The 27,574-nt window shown below is 45.5% G+C and overlaps 1 protein-coding gene across 4 annotated transcripts in view; it reads left to right on the forward strand.

Moving 5' to 3' along the window:
- Window positions 1-27,574, forward strand: part of LOC142243250 (poly(rC)-binding protein 3-like) — a 1,512,260-nt gene that overhangs the window by 411,056 nt on the left and 1,073,630 nt on the right. The gene's annotated exons all lie outside the window — the stretch shown is intronic.

Raw genomic sequence — 27,574 nt, forward strand, 5'->3', positions numbered from 1 at the left:
GCGCAGGGGTGATTACGGGAGCGCGCAGGGACCATTAGGGGGAGCGCGCAATACTCACGTGGAGCAGGATCTGCAATCGGACAGCAGCAGGGGTGGCGCGGTACTACAAGTACCAGCCAGAGCATGCCGCAGACATGCTGGGGGAGGACTTCCCAGACCAACACAGGCCTGGGAAGGGCAGTCACCTCCAGATCAGACCGCCCCACTGCACGCTGATTGGAGCGATTGCGCGTCATAGCATGATCACTCCAATCAGTGCTGCAGGGGCTGGGAGGTGCCATGTTTGAGCTCCAGATATGATCTGCTGCAGCTGCTGCAGCACCTCATAGCAGGATCTCACAGGATTGTTTTAGCTGAAACCAGTGTGGTTGGCTGTTCAGATTTGAAAAGCCAATCACAACAATCGTCGATGGGGGGTGGCGATGCCACCCCCTCTGGGGTCCAGCAAAGGTCCCCTGCTGTAAGGAACAGCAGGGTACATCATTTGAAAGCCATTGCTATGGCCATGGCAATCAAATGAACTTTAGGCAGTAAAGTTACGTCCCTGGTCGTTAAGTCACGTAAAAATAGGACGTAACTTTACTGCCCACAGTCGTGAAGGCGTTAAGAAGCCCTCCCACTCTGCACTCATTACTTGTATTAATTGCACCTGTCTGAACTTGTTACCTATATAAAAGACACCTGTCCACACACTCAATCAATCACACTCCATCCTGTCCATCATCATGACTAAAGACCAAAGAGCTGTCTAAGGACCACAGGGACAAAATAGAAGACCTGCATAAGACTGGAATTGGCTACAGGATAATAGGCAAGTAGCTTGGTGGGAAGGCAACAACTGTTGATGCACATATTAGAAAATGAAAGAAGCACAAGATGACTGTCAATCTTACTCAGTCTGGGGCTCCAAGCAAGTTCTCTCCTCGTGGGGTAAGGATGAGTCTGAGAAAGGTCAGAAATCAGCCCGGAACTACAGGGGAAGACCTGAGAGTGCTGGGACCACAGTCTCAAAGATTACCACTAGTAACAAACTATGCCATCATGGATTAAAATCCAGCAGGGTACCTACAGTCTCCCTGCTCATACCAGCACATTTACAGGCCCACTTGAAACCCGCCAATGACCATCTGAATGATCCAGAGGAGGCATGGAGAAGGTCATGTGGTCAGATAACACCAAAATAGAACTTTTTGGTAACAACTCTACTTGCCGTGTTTGGAGGAAAAGAAGGATGAGTACAACCTCCAAAACACCAACCGAATCGTGAAGCATGGGGGTGGAAACATCATACTTTGTGGGTGCCTTTCTAGACCGTATTGAAGGGAGGATGGAAGGGGTCACATATCGTGAGATTTTGGTCAGCAACCTCCTTTCCTCAGTAAGAGCATTGAAGATAAGTCATGACTGGGTCTTCCAGCATTACAATGACCTGAAACACACAGCCAAGGCAACTAAGGAGTGGTTCCTTAAGAAGCATGTCAAGGTCCTGGAGTAGTCTAGACAGTCTCCAGACCTGAACCTATAGAAAATCTTTGGAGGGAGCTGAAACTCAAAGTTGCTCAGTGACAGCCCCAAAACCTGAAGATCTGTATGGAGGAGTTGGACAAAATTCCTGTTGGAGTGTGTGCAAACTTGGTCAAAAGCTGCAGGAAATGTCTGACCTCTGTAATGACAAGATAAAGATTTCTGTACCAAATATTAAGTTCTGTTTCCTATTGTATCAAAAACGTATTTTATGCATCAAAATGCAAATGAATTATTTAAAAATCATACAATGTGATTTTCTGGATTTGTTTAATTGGGGATTCTGTCTGTCACATGTGAAGGGTAACTGCGAGAATAATTACACTCCTCAGTGTATCAAATACTTATTTTCCTTACTGTAAGTTGAAACTGGCTAAAAACTATAATGTGAGGAAGGAATCCAAAACTAATGTTAAGAAAAATACTCCTAAAATAGATAATGCTTATTTGATATACCTTAAAAACATGCTAAAACAAAAAACACTTCAAAAATTATGACCGGGGGACAAAAAATTTGGTGAGTTCAGCAGGGAAATATAACAATCTTGAAGGGCCCTAGTGTTGCCCCTAAGGTCTCACCCTACCTTGCCATGGAGGTCGTAAGTTAAAACATCATGACGGGGCTAAGAAATATCTGAAGACAGATTTTTAAAAAATTTTGTGGAGTGATAAGATGATAGTAATTCTCAACAGACTGAATTAATGGACCCATGACTGGATCAGTAATGGACACAGACCTCAACATTTCCACCAAGGTCAGAGTGGGGTACTGCAGTGGCCTGTTATTGTTAAAGATGAGCTAGCTGGGCTTAAAATCAACTCCCAAACCTAATGATAATTTTCAAAAGTCACTTTCTTCAAGCAGTGGAAAAGGAAAAAGTCTGCATCTTTCAAGTAAACCATGATTCTTCGGCATGGCAATGCTCCATTGCATGCATCAAAGATCTCCACTGCTTGGCTAGCTAGTAAAAGCCTTAAGGCTGAAAGAATAATGACAGCCCCTTACTCACTGGACCTAATTTTGATTGAGAACTTGTGGACCCGTTTTAAATGAGAGATTTACAATGATGGAATACAGTACACCCTTCTGAACAGTGTCTGGGAGGCTATGGTTGGTGCTGCCTGAAAACATGATCATCAGCAGATTAAGAAACTGACTTATGGCTAATATTGCAAAGAAGGGTGGTTTTATTGGTCACTGATATATTTTTTTAACTATCAGAAATGTATTCTTGTACATTTTTTGTTGTTTGGTTATTATCACAGTTTAATAGATGAAAATAAAGCCCTGAGGTGGGAAAATTTGGTAGCATAAGAATTCTTTACACTAATGGTGTCCCAATAATTATACTCACATATTGACCAAAGACAAAACCTCACTTTTACTTTACTTAAAGAGGTATTCCCATCTCCAAGATCCTATCCTAATATGTAGTAGTTGTAATAACAATAATAATATTATCAAATTCCTTAAAGGGAACCTGTCACCAGTTTTTTGCCCTATAAGCTGCTGCCACCACCAGTGGGCTCTTATATACAGCATTCTAACATGCTGTATATAAGAGCCCAGGCCGCTGTGTACAACATAAAAAACACTTTATAATACTCACCTAGAAGGTCGCTTCGGTGCACAACAGTCGGATGGGTGGTGCTGTTCTCCAGGATTGGCCCCTCCACTTTTGGCCATCTTTGTCTTCCTTATTCTGAAGCTGCGGTGCATGACGCGTCTATGTCATACACATGCGCCGGCATTGAGGTCCTGCGCAGGCGCACTTTGATGTGTCCTGCTCAGGGCAGATCAAAGTATTGTAGTGTAATGCTGTATATAAGAACCCAGTGGTGGTGGCTGCAGCTTATAGGGCAAAAAATTGGTGACAGGTTCCCTTTAAATTAGAAATGTAGTATAATTCTCCTAATAAGCTATGTCACTAACCTCAAGTGCATGGCACTACAATAGCTTAGGTATCTATGGTTATGACCACTAGCAACTAACTAATTAACTCTCTTTACGAGTGGTCGTAATTATGGATACCTAAGCTGCAATGTCCTGCATACGACTTAAGTAACATAGCTAATCAGGAGAACTATATTGCATTTCTAATTGGAGGTATTTGGTGATATTAATATTATTACACCTACTGCATATTGGGATAGAATATTGGAGACAGGAATACATCTTCTAACTATTCAGGGTTCAGGTTTATTTTCCTTTTGATCTGAGCGACTGCACTGTAGTTGTTCAATAATGAAATTATTCAACAAAAATACAAATTGCCTAATAAGTGTTCACATTGCCGGCCTAATTTATCAAAGCTTTTATGTCAGTATTTTGCATTAAAAACTTTTGAAAAATCACAAAATTTTGTCGCAACTTAAGGCTGCAAGAAAAGTTTTCAACTTTTGGCATATCCATGTTATTTTCATCTAGCTCCATCAAAGTGGTTGTACAAGGGTGTGTTTACTGAAACTTGTCCTTTCAATGATGAGGGCTGGCATTTGCTACATCATAAACCTTACTTCAGCAGGGACTGGAGTAGGATTTGTAATGAGTCGCACACAGAGGTGTATGTTACTCGTCCAACACTCCTGATAGATATCCTTTGTGCCTCCAAAACAGCTGTGATGTCATGAGTAGAGATGAGCGAACCGGTCGCGGTTCGGCTCGAGGTTGGTTCACCGAACGGACCTCCCGTTCGAGTTCGGTTCGTCGAACGTTCGACAAACCGAACTCGAACTGCATAGGAAACAATGGCAGGCAATCACAAACACAGAAAAACACCTAGAAAACACCCTCAAAGGTGTCCTAAAGGTGACAAACAACTCAAACACATTGGAAAGTGACAAGGACATATACTCATGCGAAAACAAAGCAGCTGGACAAGGAAAAAGAGGAGGACACACAGATATAGGCATGGCACGCCCTTCTAAAATCATGTAAAACACCGCAAGGTGACTCCAAGCGGAGTCTCCATTTTTTCCAAAAATTGGGCCACACACACACCCACCCCTTCAGTGGCAGCAGTTGTGCCCCAGTTGTACACTTCACAGCTACATTTGCATCAAGCACATTCAAAAATACGCCATTCTTATCCGTCCCCAGGATGACACCGGGGTAGGTAGCAAAGTATTTCCTGATCCCAGCTCTGTTCATCTTGGCTTCTTTTAAAAACACATCAAGCAAGGGTTACTCCAAGCGGAGTCTCCCTTTTTTCCAAAAATTGGGCCACACAGACACCCACCCCATCAGTGGCAGCACTTGGGCCCTAGTTGCAAACAGGATGTTTTGATTTGCATCAAGCACATTCAAAAATACGCCATTCTTATCCGTCCCCAGGATGACACCGGGGTAGGTAGCAAAGTCTTTGCTGATCCCAGCTCTGTTCATCTTGGCTTCTTTTAAAAACACATCAAGCAAGGGTTACTCCAAGCGGAGTCTCCCTTTTTTTCCAAAAATTGGGCCACACAGACACCCACCCCATCAGTGGCAGCACTTGGGCCCTAGTTGCAAACAGGATGTTTTGATTTGCATCAAGCACATTCAAAAATACGCCATTCTTATCCGTCCCCAGGATGACACCGGGGTAGGTAGCAAAGTCTTTCCTGATCCCAGCTCTGTTCATCTTGGCTTCTTTTAAAAACACATCAAGCAAGGGTTACTCCAAGCGGAGTCTCCCTTTTTTTCCAAAAATTGGGCCACACAGACACCCACCCCATCAGTGGCAGCACTTGGGCCCTAGTTGCAAACAGGATGTTTTGATTTGCATCAAGCACATTCAAAAATACGCCATTCTTATCCGTCCCCAGGATGACACCGGGGTAGGTAGCAAAGTCTTTGCTGATCCCAGCTCTGTTCATCTTGGCTTCTTTTAAAAACACATCAAGCAAGGGTTACTCCAAGTGGAGTCTCCCTTTTTTTCCAAAAATTGGGCCACACAGACACCCACCCCATCAGTGGCAGCACTTGGGCCCTAGTTGCAAACAGGATGTTTTGATTTGCATCAAGCACATTCAAAAATACGCCATTCTTATCCGTCCCCAGGATGACACCGGGGTAGGTAGCAAAGTATTTCCTGATCCCAGCTCTGTTCATCTTGGCTTCTTTTAAAAACACATCAAGCAAGGGTTACTCCAAGCGGAGTCTCCCTTTTTTCCAAAAATTGGGCCACACAGACACCCACCCCATCAGTGGCAGCACTTGGGCCCTAGTTGCAAACAGGATGTTTTGATTTGCATCAAGCACATTCAAAAATACGCCATTCTTATCCGTCCCCAGGATGACACCGGGGTAGGTAGCAAAGTATTTCCTGATCCCAGCTCTGTTCATCTTGGCTTCTTTTAAAAACACATCAAGCAAGGGTTACTCCAAGCGGAGTCTCCCTTTTTTCCAAAAATTGGGCCACACAGACACCCACCCCATCAGTGGCAGCACTTGGGCCCTAGTTGCAAACAGGATGTTTTGATTTGCATCAAGCACATTCAAAAATACGCCATTCTTATCCGTCCCCAGGATGACACCGGGGTAGGTAGCAAAGTCTTTGCTGATCCCAGCTCTGTTCATCTTGGCTTCTTTTAAAAACACATCAAGCAAGGGTTACTCCAAGCGGAGTCTCCCTTTTTTTCCAAAAATTGGGCCACACAGACACCCACCCCATCAGTGGCAGCACTTGGGCCCTAGTTGCAAACAGGATGTTTTGATTTGCATCAAGCACATTCAAAAATACGCCATTCTTATCCGTCCCCAGGATGACACCGGGGTAGGTAGCAAAGTCTTTGCTGATCCCAGCTCTGTTCATCTTGGCTTCTTTTAAAAACACATCAAGCAAGGGTTACTCCAAGCGGAGTCTCCCTTTTTTTCCAAAAATTGGGCCAAACAGACACCCACCCCATCAGTGGCAGCACTTGGGCCCTAGTTGCAAACAGGATGTTTTGATTTGCATCAAGCACATTCAAAAATACGCCATTCTTATCCGTCCCCAGGATGACACCGGGGTAGGTAGCAAAGTCTTTCCTGATCCCAGCTCTGTTCATCTTGGCTTCTTTTAAAAACACATCAAGCAAGGGTTACTCCAAGCGGAGTCTCCCTTTTTTTCCAAAAATTGGGCCACACAGACACCCACCCCATCAGTGGCAGCACTTGGGCCCTAGTTGTACACTTCACAGCTACATTTGCATCAATCACATTCAAAAATACCCCATAATTAACCGTCCCCAGGATGACACCGGGGTAGGTAGCAAAGTCTTTGCTGACCCATGACTTGTTCATCTTGGCTTCTTTTAAAAACAATGTAAGCAAGGGTTACTCCAAGCGGAGTCTCCCTTTTTTCCAAAAATTGGGCCACACAGACACCCACCCCATCAGTGGCAGCACTTGAGCCCTAGTTGCAAACAGGATGTTTTGATTTGCATCAAGCACATTCCAAATCCACAAGCATTTACTCTCCCCAGGATGACACAGGGGTAGTAAATTCCTTCTGGATCCATGACTTGTTCATTTTGATGAACGTCAGTCTGTCCACATTGTCACTGGACAGACGCGTGCGCTTATCTGTCAGCACACACCCAGCAGCACTGAATACACGTTCAGAGACAACGCTGGCAGCTGGACACGACAAAATCTCCAAGGCGTAACTGGAGAGCTCTGGCCATTTTTCTATGTTTGAAGCCCAAAAGGAGCAAGGCTCCAGTTGCACAGTCATGGCATCGATGTTCATTTGGAGATACTCCTGTATCATCCTCTCCAGCCGTTGAGTATGTGTCAGACTTGTTGTCTCTGGTGGCCTTGCAAAAGAGGGTCTAAAAAAATTATGAAAAGATTCCATAAAATTGCTGTTACCGGCACCAGATACGGTCCTACTGGTACGGGTAGACTGGTGAAGATGACGAGACCGTCCCATGTTTGTCAAGTTACAACTGGGAGATTCCCTCCCTGCACCTGCACGGTTGTTTGGTGGAAAAGCCGAGCTAAGATCGAGTAACAGCTTCTGCTGATACTCCTGCATACGTGCGTCCCTTTCTATGGCTGGAATTATGTCACAAAATTTGGACTTGTACCGGGGATCTAATAGTGTGGCAATCCAGTAGTCATCATCACTTCTAATTTTGACAATACGACTGTCATGTTGGAGGTAGTGCAACAAAAAGGCACTCATGTGTCTTGCGCAGCCATGCGGACCAAGTCCACGCTGTGTTTGTGGCATAGAGGTGCTACCCGTTCTTTCTTCCTCTGACATCTCCCCCCAACCTCTTTCAACTGAAATTTGACCAAGGTCTCCCTCATCCGCTGAGTCTTCCATGTCCATGGACAGTTCGTCCTCCATTTCTTCATGTTCTCCTGCACCTTGCTCAACATTTCGCCTGCTACTATGCGCCCTTGTCGATCCCTGTTCCCCATGGTCCCATGCCTGCTGCGTTGGTGATGATGAACGTCTGGACCTTGGTGATGTTGTTGTCCCTTGCACATATGAATCCTCCTGTAGTTCCTCCCCTTCATGTTGTCCCACCCCCTGACTCCGAATAGTGTTTAGCGTGTGCTCCAGCATGTAAATGACTGGAATCGTCATGCTGATAATGGCATTGTCAGAGCTAAACATATTCGTCGCCATGTCGAAACTGTGCAGAAGGGTGCATAGGTCCTTGATCTGAGACCACTCCATCAGGGTGATCTGCCCCACCTCTGCATCTCGTTGGCCCAGGCTATACGTCATGACGTATTGCACCAGGGCTCTGCGGTGCTGCCACAGTCGCTGTAACATGTGGAGAGTTGAATTCCAGCGTGTCGCCACATCGCATTTCAGGCGATGAACCGGCAGGCCGAAAGACTTCTGTAGCGATGCAAGTCGCTCAGCTGCGGCGCTTGAACGCCGGAAGTGAGCAGACAGTTTTCGTGCCCTGTTCAGAAGGCCATCTAGGCCGGGATAGTGTGTTAAAAATTGCTGCACGACAAGGTTCAACACGTGAGCCATACAAGGTACGTGTGTCACCTTGCCCAGGCGAAGGGCCGCACCCAGGTTTGCAGCATTGTCGCACACGGCCTTACCAGGCTGCAGGTTGAGTGGAGACAACCATTTATTAAACTCGGACCGCAGAGCTGACCACAACTCCTCAGCTGTGTGACTCTTATTACCAAGACATGTCAAGCTAAAGACCGCCTGATGCCGTTGCGCTCGGCTGCCAGCATAGTAATGAGGCGTGCGTGATTCCTTCTGCGCAGTGAGAACGCTGGTGGCCTGACCAGGCAGGCTTGGGGCGGAGGTGGAGGACCCAGATGAGGTGGAGGATGCAGAAGCTGTGGCGGAACTTGGACAGACAGAGGATTGACACACAAGTCGTGGGGACGGCAAGACTTGTGCAGCAGACCCTTCACCATCTATCACCATAGTTACCCAGTGCCCAGTCAGCGACATGTAACGTCCCTGTCCATGCTTACTGGTCCAAGTATCGGTGGTGAAATGCACCCGTTCACACACAGAGTTTCTCAAGGAAGCGGTGATGTTGTGTGCGACATGCTGGTGTAGCGCGGGCACACCTTTCTTAGAGAAGTAGTGGCGACTAGGCATCTGGTACTGGGGCACAGCGACAGACATAAGGTCTCTAAAATCCTGTGTGTCCACTAGGCGGAAAGGCAGCATTTCGGTAGCCAACAGCTTACAGAGGGATAGAGTCAACCTCTTAGCTTTGTCATGGGTCGGAGGAAGTGGCCTTTTATTTGACCACATCTGAGGGACAGAGATCTGGCTGCTGTGTGTAGACGGTGTTGAGTAGGGTGTCCCTGGAAAAATGCAGGTTTGTGAGGAAAGTGCAGGCGGAGACATGATGTTGCCTTCATCCAACGTTGGTGCTATCGATGTCTGAGAGAGCTGTACACACTCACTTGTTTCCCCTTCCAAACCAACTGACGACCTTACAAGCAAACTGCCTGTTGCGGTTACAGTGGTGGAAGTTTTGCGTGGAAAAACAGGTGTGACAGCTGTCCCCACAGTCCTAGAAGATGAAGAGCGCGCGGATGCACTGGAAGGGGCGGGCGGTGGATGGTTCGCTCCGCTAGCCGGCATTGCAGCACGGTGAGCTTCCCACCGGGACTTATGATATTTATTCATGTGACGATTCATGGAAGAAGTTGTCAAACTGCTGAGGTTTTGACCTCTACTAACAGAATCATGACAAATGTTACATATCACATGAGTTGGGCGATCTTTTTCGATGTGAAAAAAGGCCCAGGCTAGGCAAGGCTTAGAGGCCATGCGACCTGTTGATCCACCCCGAATAATGCTCATAGGCAGAGTGGTGGCTGAGGATGCAGTTGTAGACGTGCTACCAGTGCTCCGACTCTGTCCAGGAAGGCGCAAGGTAACTTCGTCGTCGGTTGCATCCTCCTCCACCGCCTCTGTTGACCTCCTCGAGTGCCTGACTGGGGGTTGACAGTAGGTGGGATCTAGAACGTCATCATCAATTGTTGTGTTCGCACTCCCCTCCCCCTCAGACCGAGCCTCTTCTTGCCCTGACCGAATATTTAAGTTGTCATCCCAATCGGGTATCTGCGTCTCATCTTCATCAGTATGTTCCTCATTGTCTATAACCACAGGTGTTACAGTTTGTGACAAAGGGTCAACATTATGCTCAGAAACTTGGTCCTCACGGCCTGAATCTGAGTCACAAAGGTTCTGGGCATCACTGCAGACCATTTCCTGTTCTGTACTCACTGTAGCTTGGGAGCAGACCTCTGATTCCCAGGCTATAGTGTGACTGAACAGCTCTGCAGACTCAGCCATCTCAGTTCCACCATACTGTGCAGGGCTGATGGAGACTTCAGAGCTGGGAGAAATCAAGTGTGATTGGGATGACAACTCAGAGGAATGGTGTTTTTTGGATGCGGTACTTGAAGTGGCTGAGAGGGCACTTGTTGGACCACTTGAGATCCATTCAAGCATTTTCCTTTTTTGCCCATCATCTACCTTTGTTCCTCTTGTTCGTGTCCGTAAAAAAGGGAGCACATCGGATTGTCCACAATAAGTAGTAGACATCTTACTTTTGCTAGTAGATGGTCTATCTTCAGCAGATGATAATAGAGCTTTGGCACCTTCCCCACTGACAAAACCTTTTTTGCCTTTTCCACCACGCCTCTTCCCCTTTCCACCAGCATCTGTCATTTTGCCACTCATGTTGATTGCGACAAGATTGTGGACTGAAAATGTGGTAGTAAAAATTGAGAGGTGGTGAAGATTGCAGTGGTGGTCTAGCTTTATTAACAGCAGAATAATAAAGAATAAATATCCCTGACAATGTAACTTAGTTATAATTCGTTGGAGTGTGCAACGCAGGCAGACGTGCTGCAAATGTCTTGGCACTAGTGGGACTATAGCAAAGTCCAATAGCCACGTATAGGATGCCACTAGGTTCACTGAGTGTGTGCTAGTATAATGGCTTAGTTATAATTAGTTGGAGTGTGCAACGCAGGCAGATGCGCTCTGCAAATGTCTTGGCACTAGTAGGACTATAGCAAAGTCCAATAGCCACGTATAGGATGCCACTAGGTACACTGAGTGTGTGCTAGTATAATGGCTTAGTTATAATTAGTTGGAGTGTGCAACGCAGGCAGATGCGCTCTGCAAATGTCTTGGCACTAGTAGGACTATAGCAAAGTCCAATAGCCACGTATAGGATGCCACTAGGTACACTGAGTGTGTGCTAGTATAATGGCTTAGTTATAATTAGTTGGAGTGTGCAACGCAGGCAGACGTGCTGCAAATGTCTTGGCACTAGTGGGACTATAGCAAAGTCCAATAGCCACGTATAGGATGCCACTAGGTACACTGAGTGTGTGCTAGTATAATGGCTTAGTTATAATTAGTTGGAGTGTGCAACGCAGGCAGACGTGCTGCAAATGTCTTGGCACTAGTGGGACTATAGCAAAGTCCAATAGCCACGTATAGGATGCCACTAGGTACACTGAGTGTGTGCTAGTATAATGGCTTAGTTATAATTAGTTGGAGTGTGCAACGCAGGCAGACGTGCTGCAAATGTCTTGGCACTAGTGGGACTATAGCAAAGTCCAATAGCCACGTATAGGATGCCACTAGGTACACTGAGTGTGTGCTAGTATAATGGCTTAGTTATAATTAGTTGGAGTGTGCAACGCAGGCAGACGTGCTGCAAATGTCTTGGCACTAGTGGGACTATAGCAAAGTCCAATAGCCACGTATAGGATGCCACTAGGTACACTGAGTGTGTGCTAGTATAATGGCTTAGTTATAATTAGTTGGAGTGTGCAACGCAGGCAGACGTGCTGCAAATGTCTTGGCACTAGTGGGACTATAGCAAAGTCCAATAGCCACGTATAGGATGCCACTAGGTACACTGAGTGTGTGCTAGTATAATGGCTTAGTTATAATTAGTTGGAGTGTGCAACGCAGGCAGACGTGCTGCAAATGTCTTGGCACTAGTGGGACTATAGCAAAGTCCAATAGCCACGTATAGGATGCCACTAGGTACACTGAGTGTGTGCTAGTATAATGGCTTAGTTATAATTAGTTGGAGTGTGCAACGCAGGCAGACGTGCTGCAAATGTCTTGGCACTAGTGGGACTATAGCAAAGTCCAATAGCCACGTATAGGATGCCACTAGGTTCACTGAGTGTGTGCTAGTATAATGGCTTAGTTATAATTAGTTGGAGTGTGCAACGCAGGCAGATGCGCTCTGCAAATGTCTTGGCACTAGTAGGACTATAGCAAAGTCCAATAGCCACGTATAGGATGCCACTAAAAAACACTTAGTGTGTGCAAGTATAATGGCTTAGTTATAATTAGTTGGAGTGTGCAACGCAGGCAGATGCGCTCTGCAAATGTCTTGGCACTAGTGGGACTATAGCAAAGTCCAATAGCCACGTATAGGATGCCACTAGGTACACTGAGTGTGTGCTAGTATAATGGCTTAGTTATAATTAGTTGGAGTGTGCAACGCAGGCAGACGTGCTGCAAATGTCTTGGCACTAGTGGGACTATAGCAAAGTCCAATAGCCACGTATAGGATGCCACTAGGTACACTGAGTGTGTGCTAGTATAATGGCTTAGTTATAATTAGTTGGAGTGTGCAACGCAGGCAGACGTGCTGCAAATGTCTTGGCACTAGTGGGACTATAGCAAAGTCCAATAGCCACGTATAGGATGCCACTAGGTACACTGAGTGTGTGCTAGTATAATGGCTTAGTTATAATTAGTTGGAGTGTGCAACGCAGGCAGACGTGCTGCAAATGTCTTGGCACTAGTGGGACTATAGCAAAGTCCAATAGCCACGTATAGGATGCCACTAGGTACACTGAGTGTGTGCTAGTATAATGGCTTAGTTATAATTAGTTGGAGTGTGCAACGCAGGCAGACGTGCTGCAAATGTCTTGGCACTAGTGGGACTATAGCAAAGTCCAATAGCCACGTATAGGATGCCACTAGGTACACTGAGTGTGTGCTAGTATAATGGCTTAGTTATAATTAGTTGGAGTGTGCAACGCAGGCAGACGTGCTGCAAATGTCTTGGCACTAGTGGGACTATAGCAAAGTCCAATAGCCACGTATAGGATGCCACTAGGTACACTGAGTGTGTGCTAGTATAATGGCTTAGTTATAATTAGTTGGAGTGTGCAACGCAGGCAGACGTGCTGCAAATGTCTTGGCACTAGTGGGACTATAGCAAAGTCCAATAGCCACGTATAGGATGCCACTAGGTACACTGAGTGTGTGCTAGTATAATGGCTTAGTTATAATTAGTTGGAGTGTGCAACGCAGGCAGACGTGCTGCAAATGTCTTGGCACTAGTGGGACTATAGCAAAGTCCAATAGCCACGTATAGGATGCCACTAGGTACACTGAGTGTGTGCTAGTATAATGGCTTAGTTATAATTAGTTGGAGTGTGCAACGCAGGCAGACGTGCTGCAAATGTCTTGGCACTAGTGGGACTATAGCAAAGTCCAATAGCCACGTATAGGATGCCACTAGGTACACTGAGTGTGTGCTAGTATAATGGCTTAGTTATAATTAGTTGGAGTGTGCAACGCAGGCAGACGTGCTGCAAATGTCTTGGCACTAGTGGGACTATAGCAAAGTCCAATAGCCACGTATAGGATGCCACTAGGTACACTGAGTGTGTGCTAGTATAATGGCTTAGTTATAATTAGTTGGAGTGTGCAACGCAGGCAGACGTGCTGCAAATGTCTTGGCACTAGTGGGACTATAGCAAAGTCCAATAGCCACGTATAGGATGCCACTAGGTACACTGAGTGTGTGCTAGTATAATGGCTTAGTTATAATTAGTTGGAGTGTGCAACGCAGGCAGACGTGCTGCAAATGTCTTGGCACTAGTGGGACTATAGCAAAGTCCAATAGCCACGTATAGGATGCCACTAGGTACACTGAGTGTGTGCTAGTATAATGGCTTAGTTATAATTAGTTGGAGTGTGCAACGCAGGCAGACGTGCTGCAAATGTCTTGGCACTAGTGGGACTATAGCAAAGTCCAATAGCCACGTATAGGATGCCACTAGGTACACTGAGTGTGTGCTAGTATAATGGCTTAGTTATAATTAGTTGGAGTGTGCAACGCAGGCAGACGTGCTGCAAATGTCTTGGCACTAGTGGGACTATAGCAAAGTCCAATATCCACGTATAGGATGCCACTAGGTTCACTGAGTGTGTGCTAGTATAATGGCTTAGTTATAATTAGTTGGAGTGTGCAACGCAGGCAGATGCGCTCTGCAAATGTCTTGGCACTAGTAGGACTATAGCAAAGTCCAATAGCCACGTATAGGATGCCACTAAAAAACACTTAGTGTGTGCAAGTATAATGGCTTAGTTATAATTAGTTGGAGTGTGCAACGCAGGCACATGCGCTCTGCAAATGTCTTGGCACTAGTGGGACTATAGCAAAGTCCAATAGCCACGTATAGGATGCCACTAGGTACACTGAGTGTTTGCTAGTAAAATTGCTTAGTTTAAAAAAGTTGTAGTGTGCAATGCAGGCAGACGTGCTCTGCAAATGTCTTTGCACTAGTGGGACTATAGCAAAGTCCAATAGCCACGTATAGGATGCCACTAGGTACACTGAGTGTTTGCTAGTAAAATTTCTTAGTTTAAAAAACTTGGAGTGTGCAATGCAGGCAGATGTGCTCTGCTAATGTCTTTGCACTAGTGGGACTATAGCAAAGTCCAATAGCCACGTATAGGATGCCACTAGGTACACTGAGTGTGTGCTAGTATAATGGCTTAGTTATAATTCGTTGGAGTGTGCAACGCAGGCAGATGCGCTCTGCAAATGTCTTGGCACTAGTGGGACTATAGCAAAGTCCAATAGCCACGTATAGGATGCCACTAGGTACACTGAGTGTTTGCTAGTAAAATTGCTTAGTTTAAAAAAGTTGTAGTGTGCAATGCAGGCAGACGTGCTCTGCAAATGTCTTTGCACTAGTGGGACTATAGCAAAGTCCAATAGCCACGTATAGGATGCCACTAGGTACACTGAGTGTGTGCTAGTATAATGGCTTAGTTATAATTAGTTGGAGTGTGCAACGCAGGCAGACGTGCTGCAAATGTCTTGGCACTAGTGGGACTATAGCAAAGTCCAATAGCCACGTATAGGATGCCACTAGGTACACTGAGTGTGTGCTAGTATAATGGCTTAGTTATAATTAGTTGGAGTGTGCAACGCAGGCAGACGTGCTGCAAATGTCTTGGCACTAGTGGGACTATAGCAAAGTCCAATAGCCACGTATAGGATGCCACTAGGTACACTGAGTGTGTGCTAGTATAATGGCTTAGTTATAATTAGTTGGAGTGTGCAACGCAGGCAGACGTGCTGCAAACGTCTTGGCACTAGTGGGACTATAGCAAAGTCCAATAGCCACGTATAGGATGCCACTAGGTACACTGAGTGTGTGCTAGTATAATGGCTTAGTTATAATTCGTTGGAGTGTGCAACGCAGGCAGATGCGCTCTGCAAATGTCTTGGCACTAGTGGGACTATAGCAAAGTCCAATAGCCACGTATAGGATGCCACTAGGTACACTGAGTGTTTGCTAGTAAAATTGCTTAGTTTAAAAAAGTTGTAGTGTGCAATGCAGGCAGATGTGCTCTGCAAATGTCTTTGCACTAGTGGGACTATAGCAAAGTCCAATAGCCACGTATAGGATGCCACTAGGTACACTGAATGTTTGCTAGTATAATGGCTTACTTAGAATGAGTTGGAGTGTGCAGAGGACAAGAGGGTACAGTGGCAGGATTGTGGTGCTCTGGGTAGAGGAATGGAAGCCTGCCTTTCTATTCCCTCCTAATGGTGAAATGCAGGGAGGAAATCCCTGACCTGGGCTACACAGACGCTGTTGCTGTTTGCAGGACCTGTCACTTATGGCTCTCTGACCCTGCCGCTTTGAGCCCTTAAAAGGACTGCTAGAATGTGCTCTCCCTAAGCTGTCTAACGCTGTGTATGCAGCGCATACAGCTGTATCGGCTATAGGACTCAGGAGGACGGAGCTGCGACACTGATGTCTGACACCAAAGACGCAGAAGGCAGATAATGGCGTTCGTGAAGAAAATGTCCGGTTTTATAATGCAGGGACATGTGACATGCAGATCCTATCACACATGCCGTTGCTTCTCTGGCTCAAAGTCCACTTAGGTGTGTGTGTGTCTGTGATTGGCTGACATGCTGGCCCGCCCCACAAGACGCGCGCGCTTAGGGAAGGAAGACAAAAAAAAAAAAAAAAAAATGGCGATCGCCATTATAGAAACAGCAGTGATCTGAAGGCGCTGTTCACGCACACTATACACTGAAATGTGATAATAGTTTGATTCACAGAGTGACTTACACTATTACAGCAGAAACCAAGCTAGGATTTAGCTGTTTTTTGGCTGCTAGAACCGTTCTCGAACGTTTCTAGAACTATCGAGCTTTTGCAAAAAGCTCGAGTTCTAGTTCGAATTAGAACATGCCCCAAAATCACTCGAGCCGCGAACTGGAGAACCACGAACCACGAAACCGCGCTCAACTCTAGTCATGATGCTTTTACTCTATAATACTTCTGAAGTTGATCTGTGGAATCTGTCATCAAAACATTAGCAGCAGAGTCTTCAAGCCCCATAAATTGTGAGATGGGGTCCATAATTGGATCAGATTTGATTTTCCAGGAAATCTAACAGATGCTCAATGAGAATTAAAGATCCTGGAAATTATGAGGCTAGGTCAACACATCTAACTTTTTGTCAAGTTTCTCAAACCATTCCTGATGAAATATTGTAGTGTGGCAGGGCACAACATCTTTCTGAAATATTCCATTAGGGAATATGTTTTGTCATGAAGGGGTGACGAAGCATCGCGGCCAGCGACGTACTTACTAGGCTGCCTGGCGAAAGTTCTCCTGCTCTCCTGATGAGCCATAGACGAATAGCATTGCGAGTGATTGGGAGCCTCATTTAATTGGACTAAATACAAAGAGAGTTTGCGACTTCATAAATAGTCCCCCCTCACCCCCTGCATATAGGGACCACTCCAGCCCTGGGGACATCTCTGGACATCTCAGCAACTGTGGTGAGAATGTTCCTCATATAAGCTGCCAAGTGCCAACTATTGGCAATTAGTTTCTATCTCATGATATGAGAACCTGGTATAGGGTTGATTAATATCTGGCATTTCAATAATAGGGTAATGTCAGTCATTTGGCGTGCCTCATACTGAGTAATTTGTATTATATGTGAATTGTTTATCTGTGTGTTTGCTAGGTTTTTTGGTTTTCAATTTGTAACAATTAAAAGCTACGTTTTAATTCCACTACCTGTGCTGAATATATATATATATATATACAGTCATATGAAAAAGTTTGGGCACCCCTATTAATGTTAACCTTTCTTCATTATAACAATTAGGGTTTTTGCAACAGCTTTTTCAGTTTCATATATCTATTAAATGATGGACTCAGTAATATTTCTGAATTGAAATGAGGTTTATTATACTAACAGAAAATGTGCAATCCGCATTTAAACAAAATTTGATAAGTGCATAAGTATGGGCACCCTTATCAATTTCTTGTTTTGAACACTCCTAACTACTTTTTACTGATTTACTAAAGCACTAAATTGGTTTTGTAACCTCATTGAGCTTTGAACTTCAGGAATCTTGTTAAAGTTGAGGGTCGCATGGATTCAACTCAGTATCAGCAGATTCTTGACAATAATGTGCAAGAATCAGTGACGAAGTTGAAGTTACGCAGGGGATGGATATTTCAGCAAGACAATGATCCAAAACACCGCTCCAAATCTACTCAGGCATTCATGCAGAGGAACAATTACAATGTTCTGGAATGGCCATCCCAGTCCCCAGACCTGAATATCATTGAAAATCTGTGGGATGATTTGAAGCGTGCTGTCCATGCTCGGCGACCATCAAACTTAACTGAACTGGAATTGTTTTGTAAACAGGAATGGTCAAATATACCTTCATCCAGGATCCAGGAACTCATTAAAAGCTACAGGAAGCGACTAGAGACTGTTATTTTTGCAAAAGGAGGATCTACAAAATATTAATGTTACTTTTATGTTGAGGTGCCCATACTTATGCACCTGTCAAATTTAGTTTAAATGCAGATTAAACATTTTCTGTTAGTACAATAAACCTCATTTCAATTCAGAAATATTACTGAGTCCATCAGTTATTAGATATATGAAACGGAAATAGCTGTTGCAAAAACCCAAATTGTTATAAAGAAAAAAGGTTAACATTAATACGGGTGCCCAAACTTTTTCATATGACTGTATATATATATATATATATATATATATATATATATATATATATATATATATATATATTTCTGTCATTTTCTTGCTTTAGTAAATGTGCTGGCAGCTGCAAAGACTCAAGTGACAACTAAGCCACCATGAGAAGATAAGATAGAATAATATGACAGAAATATTAAACCATTTATCTTTCCATCAGCCGTTTTTGTTTATTATATTACTGAACATATGGCAGTTTTCATAGCTCATTGTAATTCAGTTATGCAATTCTTGAAGTCTAATTGAAAGCTATAATTATGGCAAAGGTACAGACTTGTAGTGTAAAAATATTAAGATATGCTATGATATGGATAACTTGCTTGGCACTGCTGAAGTACTTGGCTCTCAATCAGAAACGTTGATTTACATGTGGATTATAGTAATAAAACACTCAAAGACCATTGGACACATATTACATGGTACAATGGCATAATTATAAACAATATAATTGAAGGCAGTTAAGCTTGAATGCAGAAGGCCGTTATTTAGCAATCATCTCTTTAAAGGTTTATTAAGCTTAGATTTATGTCCAAATTAAAGGCTCTGTCAGTTAATGGCATGAGTGGTGTTTGCTTACTGGGAAAATGTACATTATAGTGGCAAATATTTTTCGACTTGAGCTGTTTTGATTAAAAGCTATGAAAATTATGGAAAAATATGTCTTATTGTGCCAAAAATAGAGCTTGGGGGATTATTAGAAATTCAAATTTGCCAACTTACCTGAATTTTCACCAAGATTTGTCATAAAGACCTCTCAATAAACAAAAAATTAGTATAACACTCTGAGGTCTGTCAACTTGAAAAACAGTTTTTATCTTTCCTGAGGCAGGTACATTCTTGTTTCCTGAAGGGGTTGCCATTAGCAATGGATAATTGCTAATACATTTTATCCATCGACCACTTCCCTGGTGCTTGGGCCCCTGTTGGGGTCCATAAGCTCCTCATCCTCTCCTTCAACTTCATTGTACATGAGAGAAACAATAGTCTTTCTGGCCAATCAGGTTCCACTCTTCTCTTAAGAGCTCACTGACCTTCTGTTGACTGAGGGGGGGTTCATTAGGTATCCGCCAGGGAATGGCCACCACCTGGCTCGCACTGTGTGTCTGACAGCTGGATTCAACCCAGAAGGTCATGCCAAATTAAAGTTATTGGTGTTTTCTTCCACCACTCCCATCACAGATGCAGTCTGTTCCTCTCCGTCAGGGACTCTCCTCACCCTGACTGACTTCTTAACTGTTATTTTTCAAATCTAAGCCTCTCCCCTTCACTAACTCCCTCTAGCCCTGGAGCACTAGGGAAGCAGCTTATACATTGTGGCCACCTAGTGGCCATTTAAACACATTACACTATAACATAAACTTTGAACATTGCATTTGATAATAATAATAATAATAATAATAATAATAATAAGCTTTATTTCTATAGCGCCAACATATTCCGCAGCGCTTTACAATTCAGAGGGGACATGAACAGACAATATGAGACAATACAAAATAACAAAATTAAGATACCAGGAGGAGTGAGGGCCCTGCTTGTAAGCTTACAGTCTATGAGGAAATAGGGGAGGCACAAAAGGTGAATGGGGGGGAGAAAAGCTTGTTATATCTGGTCCAGCTATCGATTTAATAGGGGATTCAAAACCAGATGCATGAACCTGTCATCGGCCAGAATTTATACAGGTACAGGGGACAAGAATTGGAAGTAAATTTTTGGGAAGGGCAGAAAGGGACTAGATTAGATCAGGGCAGTGAGGTGATAGGCTAGTCTAAAGAAATGCGTTTTTAAGGCCCGCTTGAAGGTGTGGATGTTGGGAATTAATCGGATTGCTCTTGGTAGTGTGTTCCAGAGCATAGGCGCAGCTCGTGAGAAATCTTGAAGACGGGAGTGAGTGGTTCGAATTATTGAGGATGTCAGTCTTAGCTCATTAGCAGAGCGGAGGGCACGGGAGGGGTGATAGACAGAGATGAGGGAGGTGATGTAGGGGGGTGCAGAACCGTGAAGAGCTTTGTAAGTGAGAGTAATAAGTTTATGTTGGATTCTGTAGCGGATGGGCAACCAGTGCAATCACTGTCAAAAAGCAGAGTCATCAGTGAAGTGGTTGCAGAGGAAAATTATCCTGGCTGTGGCATTCAGAATGGATTGGAGAGGGGAGAGTTTAGTAACAGGGGGGCCACTTAGTAAATATTTACAATAATCCAGGCGAGAATGAATTAGAGTAACAGTAAGAGTTTTTGCAGAGTCAATGGTAAGAAAAGGTCGAATTCTCGAGATGTTTTTGAGGTGGAATTGACAAGAACGAGTAAGTGACCGAATGTGGGGAGTGAAGGAAAGATCGGAGTCAAATATAACTTCAAGACATCGGGCGTGCTGCTGGGGCGTAATGGTAGAGCCACACACAGAAATGGTAATATTGAGTTTCGAAAGGTTAGGAGAGGGAGGAAACAGAAGAAGTTCAGTTTTTGACAGGTTCAGTTTTAGATAGAGGGAGGACATGATGTTGGAGACAGCGGACAGACAGTTGTATTTTGTAATAGTGCAGGGGTGATGTCAGGAGAAGATGTGTACAGTTGGGTGTCATCAGCATAGAGATGGTACTGGAAACCAAATTTGCTGATGGTTTGTTCAATAGGGGCTGTGTATAGAGAGAAAAGGAGGGGGCCAAGGATTGAACCCTGAGGAACCCCGACTGTAAGGGGAAGAGGGGAGTAAGAGGATCCGGCAAAGGATACAGTGAATGAGCGGTCAGAGAGGTAAGAGGAGAACCAAGAAAGAACGGTGTCCTTGAGCCCGATAGAGCGGAGCATAGTGAGGAGGAGCTGGTGATCCACAGTATCGAATGCAGCAGAGAGATCCAGGAGGATCAGCAGGGAGTAGTGACCATTAGATTTAGCTGTTAATAAATCATTAGAGACTTTAGTAAGAGCAGTTTCAGTAGAATGTAAGCAGCTTAAACCGGATTGTAGAGGGTCAAGGAGAGAATTATCTGACAGATAGCGGATTAGATGGGAATGGACCAGGAGTTCCAGGAGTTTTGAGATGAATGGGAGATTAGAGACAGGTCTGTAGTTAGCGGCACAATTTTGGTCCAGGGATAGTTTTTTAAGTAATGGGTGTATGCTGGTATGTTTGAAGGAGGAGGGAAAGATACCAGAGGAGAGAGAGGGATTGAATATTTTAGTTAGATGAGTGGTGACCAGGGTTCGGACTGGGGTGTGAGGGGCCTACCAGGGAAATTGCCTCTAGGGGCCCACACTATAGCTACCATAAACGTTTTTATTACTTGTACATTTTCGGCTTTTCTCAGTATAATGTGCGCCTATTAGCAAACTCTACAGTGCGCAGAAGAGACCTGTTTTGTGCCTGCATATATCACAGGATTTCTTGTAGCCTCTTATTTATTGTAGTTAATAATTGAATCTGTGGGCCCCCCAGCCTTGTGTACTGTAGCAATGGGCCCCCCAGCCTTGTGTCCTGTAGCAATGGGCCCCCCAGCCTTGTGTCCTGTAGCAATGGGCCCTCCAGCCTTGTGTCCTGTAGAAATGGGCCTCCCAGCCTTGTGTCCTGTAGCAATGGGCCCCCCAGCCTTGTTTACTGTAGCAATGGGCCCCCCAGCCTTGTGTCCTGTAGCAATGGGCCCCCCAGCTTTGTGTCCTGTAGCAATGGGCCTCCCAGCCTTGTGTCCTGTAGCAATGGGCCCCCCAGCCTTGTGTCCTGTAGCAATGGGCCCCCCAGCCTTGTGTCCTGTAGCAATGGGCCCCCCAGCCTTGTGTCCTGTAGCAATGGGCCTCCCAGCCTTGTATCCTGTAGCAATGGGCCCCCCAGCCTTGTGTACTGTAGCAATGGGCCCCCCAGCCTTGTGTACTGTAGCAATGGGCCTCTCTTCCTGTCCCCCATTATGCCATTGTTCACACACACACATTCTCACCTGTCCTCCGTTCCTGCGCTGTCCTTACCTTACCAGTCTGCAGGCTCATGGACCCCTCCATGATCTCGTCTGGTGCACGGAGCCGCCGCCGCAGGATGCCATCATGGCTTTACTGCAGTTAAATGCTTTGCGGCACCGTAAAGCATTTAACTGCAGTAAAGCAATGAAGTCAGCCTGCAACGGCGGCTCCGTGCACCGGACGGGTCACTGAGGGGGTCTGTGGCTTGCGGTCTGGAGCACTGCGGAAACAGAGGAGAACAGGTGAGAATGATTTTTTTTTTTCTTCTGCTCCTTCTGAGCGCTTACCACCCTGCGCGTCCTCTCCTCTGCTGCTCTGGCGGTGGCAGTGTGATGACGGCCGCTGTGTCGGTGCGGGGCTGAGCAGCTCCTCCGCCTCCAGTCACCGACCGCACTGTTCACATGTACGCGCGTCTGAAGGATGCACGTACATTTGAATAGCGCGCGGTGCAGGACCTACGGTGAGTTATATGACTGTCTGTGATGTCACCACAGGTCCTTCTGCACCCGCAAACACTGCAGCGATAGTATAGAACTTGTGCTATCGCTGCAGTTTGTAATTGAAAAGCTGGGGGGCCCTCAGAGCGTGGGAGGGGGGCCCATCAGAGCGTGGGGGCCCTGCCCAGTCTGCCGTACATAACGCCGGCCGTGAAAAACCGGCTGCCCCACGGCGCTGTACACAGCTCCGCACTAATTAAGGCACGTGGGGCCCACTGAGGGCCCGAGGCCTACCGGTGGATTCCCCGGTACCCCGGCGGGCCAGACCGAGCCTGGTGGTGACACTGGGGTGACAGATTTACGGAGATGTGAGGGAATAGGGTCACTGGTGCAGGTAGTAGGGCGACAAGATGCGAGGAGCCTGATGACTTCTTCTTCTGTGACTGGATCAAAGAGTGAAAATTAGCTAGATGTAGTGTAGGAGGGCAGACAATGTGTGGTGTTATGAGGCTGTGAGGAGATTTCCTGGCGTATATGGTCAATTTTTTCTTTAAAATAATTGGCCAGGTCATCTACGCTGAGGTTGGTGGTTGGGGCCAGAACTCCTAGTCCGTGGAGGGAATGGAAAGTATCAAAGAGTCGTTTAGGATTGTTGGCTAGAGGTGATGAGGGTGTTAAAGTACGCTTGTTTGGAGAGGTGAAGGGCAGTGGATTTGCAGGTCTTAAGCCCGCTTTACACGCTGCAATGTATCTTACAATGTGTTGGCGGGGTCACGTCGTAAGTGACGCACATCCGGCATCGTAAGGTACATTGCAGTGTGTAACAGCTACGTGCAATTGCAATTGAACGGTAAACCGTTCATCGCACGCACATCATTCATTCCTCATGAATTGAACGTTAGATTGTTCATCGTACCCGGGGTAGCGCACATCGCAGTGTGTGACACCCCGGGAACGATGAACAGATCTTACCTGCGTCCTGCGGCTCCCGGCTGGTAATGCGGAAGGAAGGAGGTGGGCGGGATGTTTACGTCCCGCTCAGCTCTGCCCCTCCGCTTCTATTGGCTGGTTGCCGCGTGACGTCGATGTAACGCCAAACGTCCCTCCCACTCCAGGAAGTGGACGTTCGCCGCCCACATCGAGGTCGTATGGACGGGTAAGTACGTGTGAAATCGTTTGTGCGGCACATTCAACAAAATTGAACGTGCCGCACATACGATGGGGGCGGTTACGATCACATACGATATCGTATGCAGAATCGTAATATGTAAAGCAGGCTTTACATTGGTGTTTCAACTTGTGGAGACCTATGAATTTCAGAAAATTCATCTCAATTTTGATACTCCATGAATTGACCAGCTCATCTTTAGTTTGTAACATTCTAGATCCCTCCCTAGCTTTCCATTTAGCAGAAAAAGACCAAAAAATGCACTTTCGGACCCCAGAATTTCTATTTTTTTTTACATGGAATAGTCAAGAAAGGACCACACCATACAAGTCATCAATTAAATAAATGTATACTGCATGATTTTTTTTATACAGAAAACACACAGAAAATCTTTTTAATATTAAAGGTGTAATCTGTAATAAGACTGCCCCTTTAAGGAATATTAAATAATGATTTAAAAATTATTGTGGTTGATAGGATGAACCTTAATGGTATGTTTCTAAAGGCCGCTTTACACACTGCGATATCGTTACCGATATCACCATCATGCGTACCCGCCCCCATCGGCTGTGCGACACGGGCAAATCTCTGCCCGTGTCGCACAACATCGCCCGGAGCCATCACACTACTTACCTTCCCTGCGACGTCGCTGTGACCGGCAAACTGCCTCCTTTCTAAGGGGGCGGTTCGTTCAGCGTCACAGCGACGTCACAGCAGCGTCACTGAATCGCCGCCCAATAAAAGCGGAGGGGCGGAGATGAGCGGGACGTAACATCCCGCCCACCGCCTTCCTTCCGCATTGTGGCCGGGACGCAGGTAAGGAGAGGTTCCTCGTTCCTGCGGTGTCACACGGAGCGATGTGTGCTGCCGCAGGAACGAGGAACAACTTCATTACTGCTGCAGTAACGATATTTGAGAATGGACCCCCATGTCGCCGATGAGCGATTTTGCACGTTTTTGCGACGATTCAAAATCGCTCATAGGTGTCACACACAAAGGCATTGCTACAGCGGCCGGATGTGCGTCACAAAATCCGTGACCCAAACGAGATCGCTGTAGCGATCTCGTAGCGTGTAAAGCCCGCTTTAGTCTGATTTCTATTGCAGAAATGAATATGAATTATTCACAACCCGATTCTGATTTAATGGACACATTTTCACTTGCAGAAATTTCTTCAGAACATACCTTTCATTTTAATTTAATTTATTGTCTGTCTAGCAATCTGCCTATAAATAAGTGCACCCCCTGGATGATACAAGACAACTTTCAAAACATTGTGGACATTTACTGCAGTTCATCTTTCAAATGCAAAAAATGTAACATTTGGTAGATTGTAATTACTATTACTTATTTACCTATTTTAGTGCACATCTATCTGACTAGTATTTAAATTATTTTTTATTATGGTGAAAATGTGTCAAAAAGGAAGAAAAAGGGTCCGCCACCATATTTCTGTAAATCGAATTAGTGCTGAAGAATGCTGGAGATGTGAGAGATAAACCATGATATGAACAAAGTCGTTCGGCACTCCAAAATGAAATAATAGCTTTATTACATTCTAAATCCAGATAAATGTAATGTTTGGGTCTAAAGCGGGCTTTACACGCTACGACATCGCTATCGAGCGTGTAAGCACCCGCCCCCGACGTGCATGTGATATCGTGTGATCGCTGCCGCAGCGAACATTATCGCTACGGCAGCGTCACACGCACATACCTGGTCGGCGGCGGCGCTGTGACTGCTGAACAATCCGTCCCTCAAGGGGGAGGGATGTTTGGCATCACAGCGACGTCAGCGCGACGTCACTAAGCGGCCGGCCAATCAAAGCGGAGGGGCGGAGATGCGCGGGACGTAACATCCCGCCCACCTGCTTCCTTCCGCATTGCGGCCGGCGGCAGTTAAGGAGACGTTCCTTGCTCCTGCAGTGTCACACACAGCGATGTGTGCTGCCGCAGGAGCGACGAACAACATCAATAATCAACCATTACCTATTTTTTGTTTTCGGACGACCTCTCCATGGTGAACGATTTTCACCATTTTTTAAGTCGCTTAAGGTCGCTGGTAAGTGTCACACGCTGCGATATCATTAATGATGCCGGATGTGCGTCACTAACAACATGACCCCGACGATAAAACATTAACGATATCGCAGCGTGTAAAGCCCCCTTAACACTATGAACTTCCTCAGACAGATTACTAAATGAATAGTCATGTAAATTAGGGGACAAAATAGAGAGCAAAGTATAAAATGATTGACTGCCCAGATGATGCACGCACACTATCTGGGCTGTCAGCGTTTTCCCTTTTGCCCTTTATATCGTCCCCTAATTTACATGATTATTTAGTCAGCAATCCATCTGAGGAAGCCATCGCACCCACCCCCATCGTGCGTGCGTCATGGGCAAATCGCTGCACATGGCGAACAATATCGCTAGTACATGTCACACGCACATACCTTCCTAACGACGTCACTGTGGCCGGCAAACAAACTCTTTTTTAAGGGGGAGGTTCGTGCGGCGTCACAGCGACGTCACACATCGGGCCACCAATAGAAGCGGAGGGGCGGAGAGCAGCCGCATTAACGTCACTCCCACCTCGTTGCCGGAGAACGCAGGAACGCTGTTGTTCGTCATTCCCGGGGTGTCACACACAGCGATGTGTGCTGCCTCAGGAATGACGAACAACCTACGTCCAAACAGAGCAACGATATTTGGGAAAGGAACGATTTTTGCCATTTTTCGGATCGTTAGCGGTCGCTTGTAAGTGTCACACGTAACGACGTCTCTAACGAGGCTGGATATGCGTCACGAATTCCGTGACCCCAGCGATATCTTGTTAGCGATGTCGTTGTGTGTAAAGCGGCCTTTAGTGTTAGACCCAAAAATTACATTTATCTGGATTATGGCTCTAATAAAGCTACATTTTCATTTTCGTGCATTTGAGAGTGCCAAATTTATTTTTGTATTAGATATGGAGTGATTTTTATATTCCAAGCAGTCATCATTGCAGAGTGACATATATCCTGGTTCGACTTGAGTAAAAGTAGACATGCCAGAAAGTACACCAAACTAATGAGAAATGTATGCTAGTTGTAATATTTTAAATGTTATTTTTTGCTGCTATGAAACTCTTCCTTTTAGCAGTGTCAGTAGTACGCCCCTGTTAGAGATTGGCCACTACTTTAACATTGATGGGCTATCCTTACCATAGGTTATCAATGTCTAATCGGCAGGGGTCCGAAACCCCACACCTCCAACGATCAGCTGTACTCAGTCTTGGTGGTAGCAGCAGGCAGCTGGAAATGTTCAGTTCAGGAGCTGCCCGGTCAACTGATAGTGGCCGCTGCCAGGCACTGCACATCCACATAATATTCATTTCAATAAGAGATGGATACTGTATGTAGTACCTTACTGCCACTGCTATCAGAAGATGGGGAGCTCTAGAACTGAGCATTTCCGGCCACAGGATGCACAGCTGGAACAGAGAACAGCTGATTCCTGGAGATGTGGCATGTCTAACCCTGGCCGATCAGACATTGATAACCTATCCTAAAGATAGACCATCAATGTTAAAGTAGTGGACAATCTTATAACAGTGCCATTAGAGTGCTCCAAAAACACAGTGCTGGGAAAGTCCTGGAGAAGGTGTTGAGGTGGTGCTGAGCATTGGCGTATCAAAAGGCTTATTTTAAAT

Source organism: Anomaloglossus baeobatrachus, chromosome 6 (genome assembly GCF_048569485.1).
Source record: "Anomaloglossus baeobatrachus isolate aAnoBae1 chromosome 6, aAnoBae1.hap1, whole genome shotgun sequence".
Taxonomy (NCBI): Eukaryota; Metazoa; Chordata; class Amphibia; order Anura; family Aromobatidae; genus Anomaloglossus; species Anomaloglossus baeobatrachus.